The sequence below is a fragment of the Protopterus annectens genome, chromosome 13.part0, assembly GCF_019279795.1.
Source record: "Protopterus annectens isolate FY-2018-M chromosome 13.part0, PAN1.0, whole genome shotgun sequence".
NCBI classification, from domain to species: Eukaryota; Metazoa; Chordata; order Ceratodontiformes; family Protopteridae; genus Protopterus; species Protopterus annectens.
The window spans coordinates 1,267,983,178-1,267,999,599 of NC_056747.1; positions in this window are offsets into that span (position 1 = coordinate 1,267,983,178).

Sequence of the window (16,422 nt, forward strand, 5' to 3'; positions counted from 1 at the left end):
ATTAGCCCTAGTGAGAATAAATGTGATCATACTATAGATAATTTGAGGGGATCCATGTAAGGGATGCAGCATTTAGGAACTGCCTCTATCCATTAGTGGCATGAGGGGCAAACATGGAGTACATTTTCTATTACCCATCCCAGTTGCATTTGACTATGTTTTACTTGAATGGATAGTCTGTTCTGGATCAATGGTAGCCTCTGTGATATATATCCATCTCTCCACAACATTCAGTTTAGACACCTGGACTGAGTATTTCTGATGCCATTTGACTTGCTGATGTTCAGTAGGTCCATCTGTATTAGGTCACAGGATGCCTTGCATGCCAGAGATGTCACCTCTAAGCACTCTATAGGATACTGAGTATAGTGATAAATCTTTGAGGTGGTCCATGCAAGGCCTATTATTTAGGACTTATATCCTTTTAGTAAGGTATATTTGTGGGTATTCCAATTGTTGCATGGGTCTGGACAGACACATGCCAAAGTGGACATTATACAAAATGATTGACCTAATGAGGGCTTTGTAAAGGGGGACAATAACATCTCTAGATCTAGTCACAATCAATTTGTTTATAAGCTATGCAATATAGAAAGACTTTCTTATGACTCTGGGCACATGTTGGTCAAAAGTTAGGTCACTGTACACAAAAGTTCCCAAATGCTAAACAACTGGGTCACTCCTCAAGGATCATTGTCAATTTGGTAGTTCCCTGGAGTAGATGACTTCCTAAAGGATATGATAATGTATTTATTGGAGTTTAGTTTCAATTAATTATTCTGGCACCAGTTATTGTTTGAGACAAACCTTCCTGCATGATGGTTAAGTCATTTGGGGATTCAATAACTGCTCCTAGCTTGCAGTCATCTTAAACTTAGTTGGCCAAAGCCCTTTGGTATTTCCTTTTACTTTTGAGATGTATATGCCAAACATAAAAAGTCTCAGCACTGAACCCTGGGGAACTCCATTGGTGACTGGTCTCTTCCCCTATTTTGATCCCCTGCATATTGTGAGCAAGCATACATTTATGCATTCTTTGATTCACCTTCCTGATTGTATTAAACTATATTCCTTGTATAATACAGCACCACTTGTTAGAATGTGTTTTAAATTTTTAGTTTGGAACAGTCTTCTAGTAAGCAATGAAATAAAATGTATGAACCAATAATGACAAAACTACCCATTTCAGAAAATTTCAACCATAAAAGGCCACTCAAACTTCTATCATTACAATCCACCCATATCAGTAAATATACAAAATCTCTGCAGAAGTAAGTCATCGAAATAATTCCACATTAAAAGGATATGTAACTAATGAAGAGGTTGCTGCTAGCAAACCATTTTATATTTCATTGTTTCATCTACAAATAAAGTGCTTGTTGCCTTGAAGAATAAATTGTCTATGCTACATTAAAAAAAATGATAAGCTAGTAATTTTGCAATGGGGAATGGATGGCAAACTGATAACAGAAACATATTTACTAGGTAACTCCTCCAAAGGATAACATTCATAGGACTGCAGCATCTACTCCCTTTAAAGTACAACACAGTACAGTATTAGCGATCCATCTACATACTGTAGGAGTAGAACCCACAGCCTTCAGCATCAAAAGCAAGTATACTACCTGTTGTGCTACTAACAATGCAAACGACTTAGCATAAGTAGCACTAAACTTCTCTTCCCCTGAAGCTCTCAGCTCCTTGTAAAATCCACTTGACACTCAACTAAAACTCTCAACTTCACAGCACAAGAAATCTGGAAAAAGCCAAAATTTATATGGGGAAGGGCAAAGGCCCAAAGCCAGGGACACATTAAAAACAATAGCTATACTCTGTGGCATATCGTCTACTCAGAGGCAATCTCTGCTTAACATACAAGAACATGTCAAACCCTGAGGTGTTGGACATGCTCCACTTAAAGAAATCCCTCAGAGCCACACGCTCCAAGGATCTAAACCTTGTCATCACAATGAACAAAGCATGCTGGAGGTATAGGTTCCTGACCCAGAGACTCCCCATACTCTGGAATAGACTTCCCATACACGTCAAGCAGAGCACCTCCTTGGCGCTCTTCAAAGGGAACCTTGATGATAGGATGGGAGATAGGAAATTCACCCCAGGGATCACGTAAATCTCCCTGCTAGACAGGGGTCCAGGGAAGTAAATATTGTGGGAAGAAATATCCAGGGAATTGTTATGGCTAGGCTTGTATAGGCCTGAGGACCGATAGACTAGTACCAACCTATGAACCTATGAACCTATAAATATTGCTTGTATAATCTTAGAAAGTTGCTAAAATAAAGTGTTATGTGTTGCCATGTGTTTCCTGAAAGATAGGAAGACTGAAACTTAAAGGGCTATCATTCTTTAGTGAATCCAGTTCTCACTAATTTGCCAGAAAACCACTGATTTTAAGAGGAGCAGACCAAAAGTATGAGCCAAATATTCTGTGAAAATCTGGACAGTTGAGAGCTATGGACTCAACTCCCTGAATTACAAGTGGTGGCATGGGTAGAGAATTTAGGCTCTTGTTTGAACCTGAGTAACACTAACCACCAGCCACCAGATATACTTAACTGGGGCATTTGACACACACACACACACACACACACACACACACACACACACACACACACACACACACACACACACACACACACACACACACACACACACACTTCTGTAACACAGAGCAATAAGAGAACAAGAACAGCTAGTTTAGTTAGTAGAACAGCTAGTTTAGTTAGTTTAACTTCCACGTTAGCGTGAAAACTCCACTTCATTAATTTTTCCCGACAGGTCTTTCAGCTGTAAAAGTGGGGGGCTCCCCCTCCCCCTGGCTCTATGGTTCTCTATGGTTCCGACACCATGTGCCAGCATATGGAATAGTGTCAAATGCATTGGCCAGGTCCAGAAATGCTATATGTACTGTAATCACTGTCTACTGCTCTGGTGACATTTTCAAAAATGTCTGTCATTGTTTAATAACTGCAGTCCTCAACAACTTGGTCGAAAACTACAGATGTTATTAATTACACATCATAACTGTAAGGCAAGATGAGGGAAATTCAGCACATTCAAGGACAGTGCAGAGGTACGCATGCACCCAATAAGTGTTTGTAGCATACAATACAGTATCTTTTTGTGTTATTGTACCCCACTTCATTCCCACCCATAAGTAATTATTTACTTCTTCCAAATGAGAATTAGCCAGACTGGCCATATTTTATTTCTTTTCAGTAATAACACACTATACGGTGACACAAACACACACACACACACACACACACACACACACACACACACACACACACACACACACACACACACACACACACACACACACACGCACACACGGACATGGGTGCTACCCCTGGAGTGAATTTGCGATTTCCCATCCATCGGTCTAGATTGCACTTGAAGATGGTCAGGGAGAGCGCTGCTTCATGTGACTAGGTAGCTTATTCCAGAGAAGGGTCAGTCTCTGGGACAAATATCTGTCTCTCCAGCATGATCCAGTCATTTATTTATTTATTTATTTTACATTTGTTAACTGGGAGTGCCCAGCTGAACTATTGCTCTTTTTCAGCGGAGGCCCAGGGAGAAAAGCTCCAAAGATATACAATGCAATAAAAATAACAATACAGATACATTTAAATAAAAATAGCAATAGAGAATTTTGGTAGTTAAAATACATAAGCTACATACTTGTATATTGCTGACAGATAAAACAGTACTATAAACAAAAAGGAGACTGTTAAAAAAGTAGAATAAGTTGTAAGTTTTGGTTTAAAAAGGGAGTTGAGCAAATATAAGGTTTTGTATGCAGAGTAGCAGAAACTTAAAAGGTTACATAATAATTTCAGGGAGCAGAGTATAGAAGAAGCTTTGGAGGTTGCATATGAAGCATAGGATGAAGTAGTTAATGGTAAGTTTTAGTAAGTTAGTTTGACTGTACTATAAAGGTAGGTAATAATCAGGGAGGGTGAGTACAATGACAGGACCAGTGTTTTTTAAAGTGGTCTTTGGTTGCTAGCTTAAATTGTTTGGGGTGAGTCAGGGACTTTATTTCTAGTGAGAGTTTGTTCCATGCAATAGAAGGACAGTAGCTATATAAGTTGCACCCTGTGTTGGATTTGGATTTATGGATTTTTAGTAGGTCTTGGGTTGAGCTTCGGAGAAGTCTGGTAGGGGAGAAGATAGACTTGGGCAGAAATCGGGTTGATATAAGATGGAGTGAATGATTTGGAGTTGAGATTGTAGGAACAGATGAGGTAGTTTGGGCCAGTTCAGGTATTTTAGGGAGAGACAGTGGTGAGATTTATATGTTTGTTGAACTGCAAATCTAGCTTTTTTGTGGTAGGTCGATTCTAATTTGGTAAGTAGGGAGGAGTTCAGATTTGTGAGTATTTGGGAACAATAGGTTAAGCATGGTAGAAGGTAGGCATGGGTAAGAGAAATACTAGCTTCAGTAGTTAGGAATTTGTTGTTCCTGTACAGTAGTCCTAGCTTCTGGTGTTTTTTTTTTATACAATTGTTAATGTGAAGATCAAATTTTAGTCGGTTGTCAATGGTAATGCCAAGGGGTTTTGTGCTAGTTTCGACTTCTGTAGGAGTATTGTTTAGGGACCTTAGGGAGAAGGAAAGTTTAATGTGGTTTGCAGATTTAGGTAGAAAGTGTAGTAATTTTGTTTTCTTAGGGTTGAGGATGAGCTGATTATTAGTGAGCCGTGTCTCTACCGAGTTGTAAGATGTCTGGGTATTTGTTGGGAGTTCTAAGGGGGAAGTAGCAATAGTTATGACTGTAGAGTCATCTGTGTATTGGACAATGTTAGACTGAAGATGAGGAGTGGAGTGAGTTGGTGTCAGAGATCAAGTTTATATCTCTGGAGTGGGCAACCCTCATACAGTTAGTTTTGTGAATATGCAACATTTCTGTCAGGGCTTGATCAGAGGCTGCCTTTTAGGTCAGACACAGATCACCTCTCAGTAATCAGTGGGAAACTGAATACAGTGATAGGGCTTTTTAATCAGTTCACATATGGAATGTTGGTTATACCCTGTATTTTTTTAGTGAGAAACCTCCGAGGATGCTTCAACTGTTAAAGGTGCCTGGCGAGGGGGGCACTGTACTCGATTATTGGTCTAAAGAGAGCTGAGTACATTGGTACTATGACATCCTTAGATCTGGATGCCATGCCCTTACTCATAAGCTGAGCCACGTAGAAGGATTTCCTCACCATGGACACATGATGATCAAAGTTCAGATTACTATCTATCTGAGTACCCAGATCTCTCACCACTGGATCCACTCTTAGGGGGTGCTAAAAATTTTGTAATTTGCAGGGGTATTTTATTTCTCAAAGGATATTATTATGCACTTTGTTGCATTTAGTTTGAATCATGGCTTTCACACCAGTCATTAGTTTGTGTCAGACCTTTCTGTAGGATATCAACATCATTTGGGATGTCAGTGATTGCCCCCAGCTTGCAGTCATCAGCAAACTTGGCCAGCCAAAGACCATCTACATTTGCATTGACATCTGAGAAGTATATCCCAAACAGGAGGACATTCAGCACTGAGCCCTGTGGTACTCGACTGGTGACTGGCCTCTTGCTGGATGTGGACCCCCCCCCCCACTCTAACAACATGTGTTCTCTCCATGACCATTTGGCTATTTGTCTGGTCACATAGAGGTTTATGCCCAATTTTGTGAGTTTATTTATAATACCTGAGTGGGGTATTGTGTCAAATGCCTTGGCCAGGTCAAGGTAGGCTGTATGCACTGTCTTATCCTCACCCATGGCCTTAATGACATTCTCAAAGATGTCCACCAGATTGAGCAAGCAGGACCTGCCTTTGACCAAGCTGAACTGGGTTGGGTGTAGAGGCTGCAAATTTCCAATGTTGTTGTTAATCAGGTCCGTGACTATCGTTTATATAGCCTCGTATATGAGGTTAGTCAGACTTATGGGTTGAAATTTCCTGGGTGAGTTGATGGTCCCCCCTTATGCAGAGGGATAACTGTTGCTGTCATCCACTCTACTGCAACAAAGCATGTCTGGAAACTGTGGTTAAATAGAGATCCAAGTAGGTCTGCTAAGTCATGTCTCAAGCTATTTAACAGGCACCCCGGGATTCTGTCAGGGCTTTTTGATGCCTTGTTTCCAGATTTAGAGAATGCAATGAAAACCTGTTCTTTTGTGATAACAGGCAAAGGAATGGTAGGGTGCATTTTATGGAGAGTGACCAGTGATGAAGGGGTGAAATTTGAGCTGAATCTATTGGCCAGCAGATTACTATTTCTTCTGGCTGAGTATTGGTAGTGCCATCTACAACCAACTCAACACATCGTTGAGTGTTTCCCTTAAGATTTCAGACATAATTAAAAAATGCTTTGTGGTAATCCTTTGCTTGGCAGGTGATTTTTAGTTCCGCATTTAATGTTTGAAGACTTGACTAGTTCCCTGATTTGGCTGCTGAGACTAATGAAGGATGTTTTTCTCTGTTGTGCACACCCCCCCCCTCCACTTAGGTCTTGACAGCAGTTTCTTCCTTCTGTCGTATAGTCTACTTATGCTTCCCACTTATTTTTTGACAGGAGTTTCTTCCTTCTGTTGTATACTCTGCTTATGCCAGGGGTCTACCAGGGTGACTTGTTTTTCTGGCTAGACCTGGATTTAGTTTGTTCAGGTACTGACATTTCTATGCAGTTGTTTAAGTGGTTGTACAGGGCATTCGTGTTTACTTCTGCATAGGCCTCCATGTTTTCAGGGTTAGGTGGAGCTTTAAAATTACCTGTGTTATTACTTAATAGGAGGTAATTTGCCTTGGAAAAATTATGTTTTTTGTGTTTGATGGGGGTGCAACTCTTACTCTTTATTTCAAAGAAGACTGATTTATGATCCAGTCTTACCAATGAGGACATTACATGGAGGAGAGTGGGTGCAATGCTTCCTCATGTTTGTGAGTACTGTGTTAAGGATATTTGAGTGCCTAGTGGGAGTGCAGACCAGCTGATAGAAAGGATTAGCACTGACAAAGTCGAGGAATCTCTGTGCCTGCATGTTAGTGGTCATGTTTGTTTCCCATTTTATGGAGGGGTTGTTAAAAACACCCATGAGTAGTGTGTTGGGCTGAATGGTAAGAGATTATAGTAACGTCAGGTATGAAGAATGGATTTCATGGTTTATGTTTGGAGACTTGTAGCTAGTAATGATATGCCGTGGATTTTGCCTCTGGTCAGTTGGACGCAGAGTAGCTCAAGAGAGTCATCCTACTTGACCAATCTAGAGGTGTGATTGCTTTTTATGTAAATGGAAACACCTTTTCCTTTTGTTTTTTTTTTTCCTTTTCAGAGGGTGGTCTGAATGTGTGATCGGCATTGCAGCCTAGCACTACTGGGGTGCTTTCTGCAGCAACTGTACAGATCTCAGCATTCTCCAGTGCAAGGAGAGCTTCCAGGGAATGCAGTTTCTTTTAATACTCCTAGCACTGAGCAGTAGTACCTTTAGATTGGCATTAGGAGAATTTGTTAAGTTGGTAGGTCTTTTGGTTTGGCTGAGCCTAAACAAGGCACTGTGGGAGTGGCTAATGCCTTGACCAGTATTTGAAAGCCTAGCAGTGACAGTTGCAGACCATCTCTGGCAAAGCAGCATGGTCTGTCGATCATGTTGTCCCAGACTGACAAATACTGGATCCCATTGGAATGACACCAGTAGCTAAAAGAAATTATTGAAGTCAGTCATTATATGTTTGTATTGTGTTATCATTGTTGGTGAGGGTGGAATGCTGCTCAATGCGAAGCTCACACCACCCTGCAACATGCATTGAGAGATGTTTATCATGTCTGTTCAAATAGTCCAAGGAAGTATGTCTCAGGTCATTCATACCCACATGGACTATGACTGAGTCATACTGGTACTTGTAGTTTAGTGACCTGTCTGCCTGCATGATCTTGTGAATCTTGACCCCTGACAGGCAACTGACTGTAACCATCTCTTTATCCAATCTGTTTTGGGGGGGGATGTCCATGTGTCTCATGATGGAGTGTCCTATGACCAATATGTTTGAATGTGTGGTGTTTTGCCTTAGTGACTTGCTTGTGGAGACGCTATGATGTGTATTTTTATGTGTAGTGGTTGATGTTGACTTGGTTTTGTTTGCATGTGGTTTCTGATGGCAGGATATGGGAGGCCTCTGAAGTTTTGGTAAATTACTTGTCAGTGCTTCTGCATATGTGGATTTATGTGTTGAGACCTTATTTAGTAAGGGAAATGGTGTGTGTGTGTGTGTGTGTGTGTGTGTGTGTGTGTGTGTGTGTGTGTGTGTGTGTGTGTGTGTGTGCTGACAACTTGTTTGTCATTTGATTTGTTAGTATGTGAGAGTCGTGTCTCAGTTCTCATAATGTAACTACATCTCTCACATACTGGATTTGTTTATAGCAAGTATTTATCCCATACAATTTATCTGCCTGCATCCTGAGAATCCATTTAGTTTCTGCTAACTGTAGTCTGTTGTTGCAGTCCCCTCCCCTTTTATCTAACTGCACAATCTGCAGTACCATAAATTCATAGACATGACCTGGATATAGAGAAATATGTTTAGCTAATGCATTCAACAGGTTATTACATCTAATATCACCCTGGTGTTGCAAAATCCATTCCTTAAACATTCTTAAAGTCTTCCCTACATAAAAGGAAGTACTTATCCATAACAGTAGATGTTCAAATTCCTCACTGCTGCAGTAGCTAGTCCCACCCACCATGCCCCTTATGATGTGTTAGATCAAAAGTATGCCCCTTCTAGAAAGTTCTGAGGATTAACATCTGACTGCTGATTTTTACTGTTTGGGATTGGCCAATCAACAGTCAGAGAGGAGCTGAAGGAGGGATCCAGAGCTTTTGGAAGCTGGTCGGGTACTGTGTCTTAAGTCTTCTTTAGCTATGTCAAGAATCTAAGTGGCAATTCTCAGATCTGCTCAGAGTTAGTGCAGATGGCACAAAATACACTGAACTGACCGATATAGCCAACATCCTTGCAGACAGGTTCAGTGCAAACTTCACCCCCCTCTCACCCACAAAAAGGCCCATAACTATACCAGAAGAATGTAGTGCCCCCTGACACCACAGACTCTCAGGTTAAAACAGCCCTCTCCAAAGCCAAAAACACAGCATCAATGGGACCGGACAGTGTCCCAGGTTGCATCCTACATGAGCTCAAAGATGAACTAACCCCTCACCTAAACACTCTGTTTAAACTCACCCTTTCCACAGGCTATGTGCCCACAGAGTGGTGCACAGCAACGGTTATTCCACTCCACAAAGATGGAGTTACAACAGACCCCGGGAACTATCGCCCTATAAGCCTGACTAACTTGGTCTGCAAAGCTATGGAGCTCATCATCATGGATCTCATTAATAGAGACATTGGAAACCTCCAAACACTGGACCCTACCCAATTCGGCTTTGTTAAGGGCAGATCATGCCTCCTAAACCTGGTGGACTTCTATGATACAGTTACCAAGGCTATAGATGAAAGAAAGGTGGTCCACACAGCCTACCTAGACCTTGCAAAGGCCTTCGACACAATTCCCCACTTAGGTATTATAGACAAGCTCACCAGTATGAACATAAACCCCTACGTCACAAGATGGGTTGCCAACTGGCTCACGGACAGAACCCACATGGTAAGAGTTGCAGGAGCTAGGTATGACTCTAAACCGGTTACAAGTGGCATTCCCCAGGGCTCAGTCCTAGGACCCCTCCTGTTCGGCATATACTTCTCAGAGGTACAGGCAAGCACAGGAGGACTATGGCTGACCAAGTTTGCAGACGACTGCAAACTAGGGGCTATAATTGATTCTCCGGCTGACACAGACATCCTCCAAAAGGGTCTCACTGAGACAGATACCTGGTGTCAAAACCATGGCCTCAAGCTAAATGCCAATAAGTGCATAGTCACCCCCTTTGGAAAAAACAAAGTACCCACAAACTACCACATAGGTGGTAGCCCCCTAAATACAGAAGATGTAATAAGAGATCTGGGGACCCAAGTAGATAGTAACCTTTCCTTTGATAATCACATTGCCAAAGTGGTTAGAAAATCCTTCTATGTGGCCCACCTAATCAAAAAGGGTTTGCATCCAGATCGAAAGAGGTCATTGGGCCCCTCTATGCATCACTCATCAGACCCATCAAAGAGTACAATGCCCCATTTGGGATGTACCTTACAAGACACCTGCAAAAACTGGAAAGACCACAGAAGTACCTCAGCAAGAGTATCACTGGCCTCAAGCAGATGCCCTATGCAGCTCGACTGAAGAAACTCCAGCTGTACTCGGTTGCATACCGTCTACTCATAGGTGATCTCTGCCTGACATACAAGGCCATGTCCAACCCAGAATTGCTGGACATGCTCCACCTACACGCTCCAGGGATCTAAACTTCACCATTACAATAAATAAGACGTGCTGAAGGGATAGATTCCTGTCCCAGAGACTTGCCATGCTCTGGAACAAGATTCCAATCTACATTAGGCAGAGCTCCTCGCTAACGCTCTTTAAGAGAAAATTTGACGAGTGGATGGGAAACAGAAAGTTTACCCCAGGGATTACTTCAATGGCTCTGCTGGACAGAGGCACAGGGAACTAATCTAAGGGGGCGGCGAAAGCCAACACATTCTGGCTAGGCTTATAAATGCCTTCGGGCAGATAGCCTAGTACCTACCTATTAACCTGTGAACCTAAAATGCAACCCATGGGCTACTGCAGCAGTGAGGAATTCAAGCATCTACTATTATAGGTAAGTGTAACACAACTGTACTTTACTTTTCAGCTCTGTTGGTACAGTCTTTCTGAAAACACTCAGTTCTGTCAATGGAATGACACAACCCAATTACATCTTGAGCTCAGCACTGGTCTTGGGCAGTCAGCACTCAGGATTCTTAGTTCTAAATCACAGTGAAGCAACAGCTATTCTTAAGGAAAAGGTTAGTAAACATTAAGTACATTAAATGTTGTAGAACATTACAATGAAGCCATGGAAGGTCCTTGAGGATGCTCTCTGTGGAAGAAGCTGATTAATGAACTTCAACCCTGAGTAGAGGATTTAACAATGGGTTTGAGTTTAACTGGGGGAAATTAGAACTTTACAAGTAATTAAAACACAGGTTTCTATAACAGATTGTACAGCAATAAACAACAACTGCTTTGAAAGCATGGAAAACAATCACATAGTTGCCAGTCAGCATTCTACTACGTATGGGAAACAAGATCTGCCCTTATTGACATACAGTTTGTTATTTACTATACTTTTCCATATCTAGTGGAAATGTGTTTTCAAATCCCACCATTACTTAAAAAGTAATTTTATAATACATTTGGGTAAAAAAGTTGCATGTACTGCACCACATGATAAGTTGGTAGAGCTTGTTTATCAACAATTGTATTGTGTTTTCATTACTTACAGTTTTGTAACCTCAGACTATATTCTTTACAACTGTAGTCATATTATGTGTGTGTGTGTGTGTGTGTGTGTGTGTGTGTGTGTGTGTGTGTGTGTGTGTGTGTGTGTGTGTGTGTGTGTGTGTGTGTGTGTGTGTGTGTGTGTCAGCTTCAGACAGCAGAAAGGCCAGAAGGCTTTTAACAGTACAAGCTACAAAACCAAGCTCTATTAGATCAAGAACATCTGATGCAAAATAAATAAAGTTTAATAATTTCTTTAAAAAAATATGAACACCCAATTAAAATTAAGGGAAATCTTTGTATTAATCCAAAAATCTTAAAATAACATAAGCCCGGCCTATTACAGTTAGCCATAAAAAGATCAAATGTTCAGACTGCTAGCTAAATGTTCTTTTAAATTGGCAGCCTGGCAGTTCTGAAAGGATGTTACCCTCTTTGTAAAAAAGAAAAGAAAACAATTGCTGTTGGTCATTAAAAAAAATAAAATGTCATCTGCTTTTCTTGTAATGTCAGAGTGTTGTTTCTTAATATTACCATTTCTGCGACACAGATTTTATTATTTTAACAGGCATGCCAAGCAGGTCAATTTCAGTTTACAGTGGAGACTTGGAGAGAAGAAAAAATCTTAGTATTTAGCACAGTTTTACTATGTTTGTTGTACTTTCACTTATACATTACAACATTCCTAATTTGGATGACATTTTGTAAGCAAATAACACAAACATTTAAAATGCACAAAGAGATTAATTTTTCACTAGTTAACAATCAAGTGAAAAAGCAAAGCCACTTTAAAGAAAGTACTGCTTTCTCCAATGGCACTCACATAGGTTTAAACATAATAAATAAAACTTAAATGTCACAGCTGAAGATTATTTCTAAGCAAACTGTAGCTTGTTAACACACAGCAGTAGCTTTGAATTCAGCCTCTTCTCTGGCTAATTTGCATTATAAATCAGAGATACAGTGCAGTACAACACAGCTGCAACAGTTCTTATGATCTAAATCCACAAAGCATCCCAATAAGTAAACATTACTGATAAAAAATAAATAAATAGATAAACAAAGCAAAGAAGTATATGCAGTCAAATAAATACTATGGAAAGTAAACCGTAAACCCAGATCAAAATAATATAGCTCCCAAAAAGTAAAAATTAAATTAATTAGAACCGATACTGTTTGAAGCATACAACAAAATAGCTGTTTTATTTATTTTCTCAAGGAAAGCCATGCAGCATAACCACAATGCTCACAAAATACATGTAAGTCCACAATCTTTTTATTTCACCTTATGTGTAACAGAGGTTTATGCAGAGCAGTCCCAAGTTGGCTTTCCCAGCCTTAGATTTCAGTATGTCTTGGGGGTACTCAAAACTTTTTCCCAGATCAGGATAGCAATATAAAGCACCCCAAATTGTCTTACCTCTGCCTGGGACATGTTCTTACTGGGCTTGGCACAGAACAGCTTCAGCAGAATCCACTCAATAGATGTTGTTACAAGTTACCCAAACCACAGGAGCTAGTTCCTGTCAATATACAGGAGCAGTGGCCTTACTCAGAGGCTGTGAGGCTGTCTTTTATGGACAGTAAACCCTACTGTATGGAGAAACCTAATTTTTTCTAACTGCACTCTTCCTTAACTCTTTCGCTCACCATCTATAGCTTACAAGTAAAATGTAAACTGAAAGCTTTCTTAGAGAACTTTCACAGTTCAGCTCCAGACTCTCAGTACTGTGACCCCCTATTCAAATCCACTTGTCTCTCTCATGGCCTCCCTTGTCACTGTTCATGTACAGGAGTATGGTGTGCTTAAACCCCACACTAATGGCAGCTCCCACACCTGAAAAGTGAAAGCATGTGGCCTCAAATCTGGCAGCACTAATCCCCATGGAGGCACTTTACATTCAATGGCCAATAGCAGGATATCAGAAAACTCTGCCAGGTAAGGCAAAAAGGACAACAACATATGCAAGCAGAAATACCCCATGGAGACCCCCCCATTGCCTGGACACTCTTCTATTAATATATGCTATTACACTTTTCTTGACCTAAGAGGTTGAGAGGTATGTATGGAGGGCAGAGATAATACAAACAAAATCATGTATGTTCTTTAGTTTTGCATAAAACACCTTTTCCATATCATTAGACTCTAGCCCATGTATTTATAAATATGTTATTTACACATGAAAAATAATCTCCTCACTAAAAACAATGGAGATCTTCCTTTCACCGTTGCTTGCTTTCCAAGGCACTGATGTACTGTGGAAGCATTGGAATATAAGTCCCATACACATCTGCAATACATCAACAAATTGATAGAATGCAAAAGCAACCCAGAAGAATACCACAGTGCCATTAAACAAAAACATTATTTAAGAAGAGTAAGGGCCGGATTTACGAAAGCTTGCATGGAGAGCAAGAAGAGTGCAGGAGCTCACGGAGGCAATATGTCTGTGGTGCAATCCAGGTACAGCCAGCAGGGGCATGCACGAGAGCTGCTAAAGCTACTCTTGCACGGACAGCGTCATGGTATGCAAATGACCTCATTTGCTGCTGAAAGCTATGCAAATAAGGTCAATTTGCAATCCAGGAAACACTAACCTGTCTGTGGAAGATTAGTGTTATTTGCAGAAATGTACTCCGTTGGTAACGAAGTACCGTTCTGCAAATAGCTAAACGGAGCTATGACAGCTCCAAATAAAGGATGCATACAGTTGAGGAAGCATGCCAATGGCCAAATATAAGGCCATTGGCATTTATAAATGTTTAAAATGATTAAAATCTAACTTTTTTTCCCCCCGATCTCCGATGTTTAAGGGTAGCACAGCACCACGCAAACGTGCGGCACTTTAAAAAACAAGAAAATAATTTAAAAATAGCCATTTTCACTAAAAAGCTTATCCTGCCATGCAGTTGAATGGCAGGCGGAAGACAACATGGCCACTGAGTAGTGGTTGCTAAGGGGGGGAAGCTCAGTGTAAGAGCTGTAACCATGCATTAGTAGGCAATCCTATGTAAATGAGGATAAGGATAGTGAATCCCAATTTTCCTCAGCATGTGAGCCATGTCCCAAGAGTGTAAGTGTAGGAGTAGGTGAGTAGTAGAGTAGAATATAGGTAACATCATGAGGGGGTGTGTCAGAAAGGCTGTAAGCTTATTGGAGCAGTGTCTTGTGTTTGCCCTGAGTTTCGCAGGATTGCAAGAGACGTGTCTACAGTTGTCCTTTTTGAAAACCAGAAACCAAAGGCGTACGCCGTGAATATATCTGAAATTTCTTGCAAACGTGCACACAGCGTGTGCGCACATGTGCGCTCGTGTGCGTGCATGTGCACTTGTTTGCACATGCTGCCCTGGGCAGAAACAGAAAGGGAAAAGGAAGAAAAAGAAGTAGTAGGAAGTTAACCAAGGAGAATTAGCAGAGCTGCCAGGTGAAATATATCAGATGAAAGATAAAAAGTAAAAAATGCACCAAGATAACACAAAGCAAAACGTTTAATCACAGCAAAGTACAAAGTGGTAAGTGCTTTCACAATCAAAGTTGCTTCATCAGACACCACAGTAAAAAATGCACAGGTTTAAATAGAGATTCTAAAATGCCAATTAATCAATAAAATCACACAATGATTAAGTAGCAGTGAAAAACAATTAAGCCTCATGCTCAAACTAAAAAAAAGCATTGCTTAAGAACATTGCTTAAAAACATAGTACAAAAAGGAATCAAATACTATACATACACATCAAAGCACCACCCGGTGAGTGGGGTAGGGTCTACATCAACAGCAAGGGCTTCCACTCCATCAACTGCCAGGTCATGTGCGGTGCCCAGGGCATAATAATGAATGTGTGTGCTGGCTGCCCTGGAAGTTATCACGATTCCCACATCTGGCATCTGATGCAGCTGTACCAGAGATTTGCCAATGGGGACATCCCTGATGGTCACCTAGTGGGGGATGCTGGATACACACTGGAGCCGTGGCTGATGACATCCATCAGAGATGCACACACACCCAAACAAGAAGTCCATAATGAGGCACACGCACAAACAAGAAACATAATTGAGCATGTGTTTGGGATGCTCAAGTCATGGTTCCGGTGCCTGGACACATCTGGTGGAGCCTTGCAGCACTCACCAACTACATGTACCCAAATTGTCATGTTATGTGCCATGCTACACAATATGATCCTGTGGAAACAGCTGCAGCAGGAACAACATGGGGCAGGGCCAAACAGCCCCCCACCATTGCCAAGGCCTGCACAGGCACAGCGTGACTCGGCGGAGGAACAACCTGAGCCTGCCCCAGTAGGCAGAAGAAGGCATGCCCAGTATGCCCTGGCCTTGGCAAAGAGACAACGTATAGCACATACACTGACTCAGTAGGAACCCTGAAAATGACACCTTTCTCTGACTCGCACATACAGTAAAAGGGATGCCTAACTTGACACTACCTGTTTTCAAACATGTATAAGGAGTGTAATATGTGCATCCGACAAAGGCAGCCCTGCAGCACCACCTGACGCATGAGTCCCTATTTTAAGCAATATAAAGCACTGCTAATCAAAATTTACCAGTATTGAGCATATTTAAATACAATTGCGCATAGCTGCGTACCATGCTAACCAGCGCAACGTCGGGCAATGTCGGGCAAAGTTGGGCAATGTTGGGCAAAGTCAGGCAATGTTGGGCAAAATCGGGCAAAGTCGAGCAAAGTCGGGTAAACACGCTCACACCTGCCTTACTGTTCCTTAACCAGTCAGGTCTGCCCAGCAGGAAAATAAAAAGCAGTGACAGGACTCAAACTCAGGATACTGTGCACTATAGTCACAGAACTGAACCACTAAGCCATGACAGCATTTCACTGGCACAGACACAACCTAAGTCACTCACACATACCATTTGGGGGGATCACATACCTAACAGTCACAGCCAGCAGGACAATTGTAGACAAATGCAAACACAAAC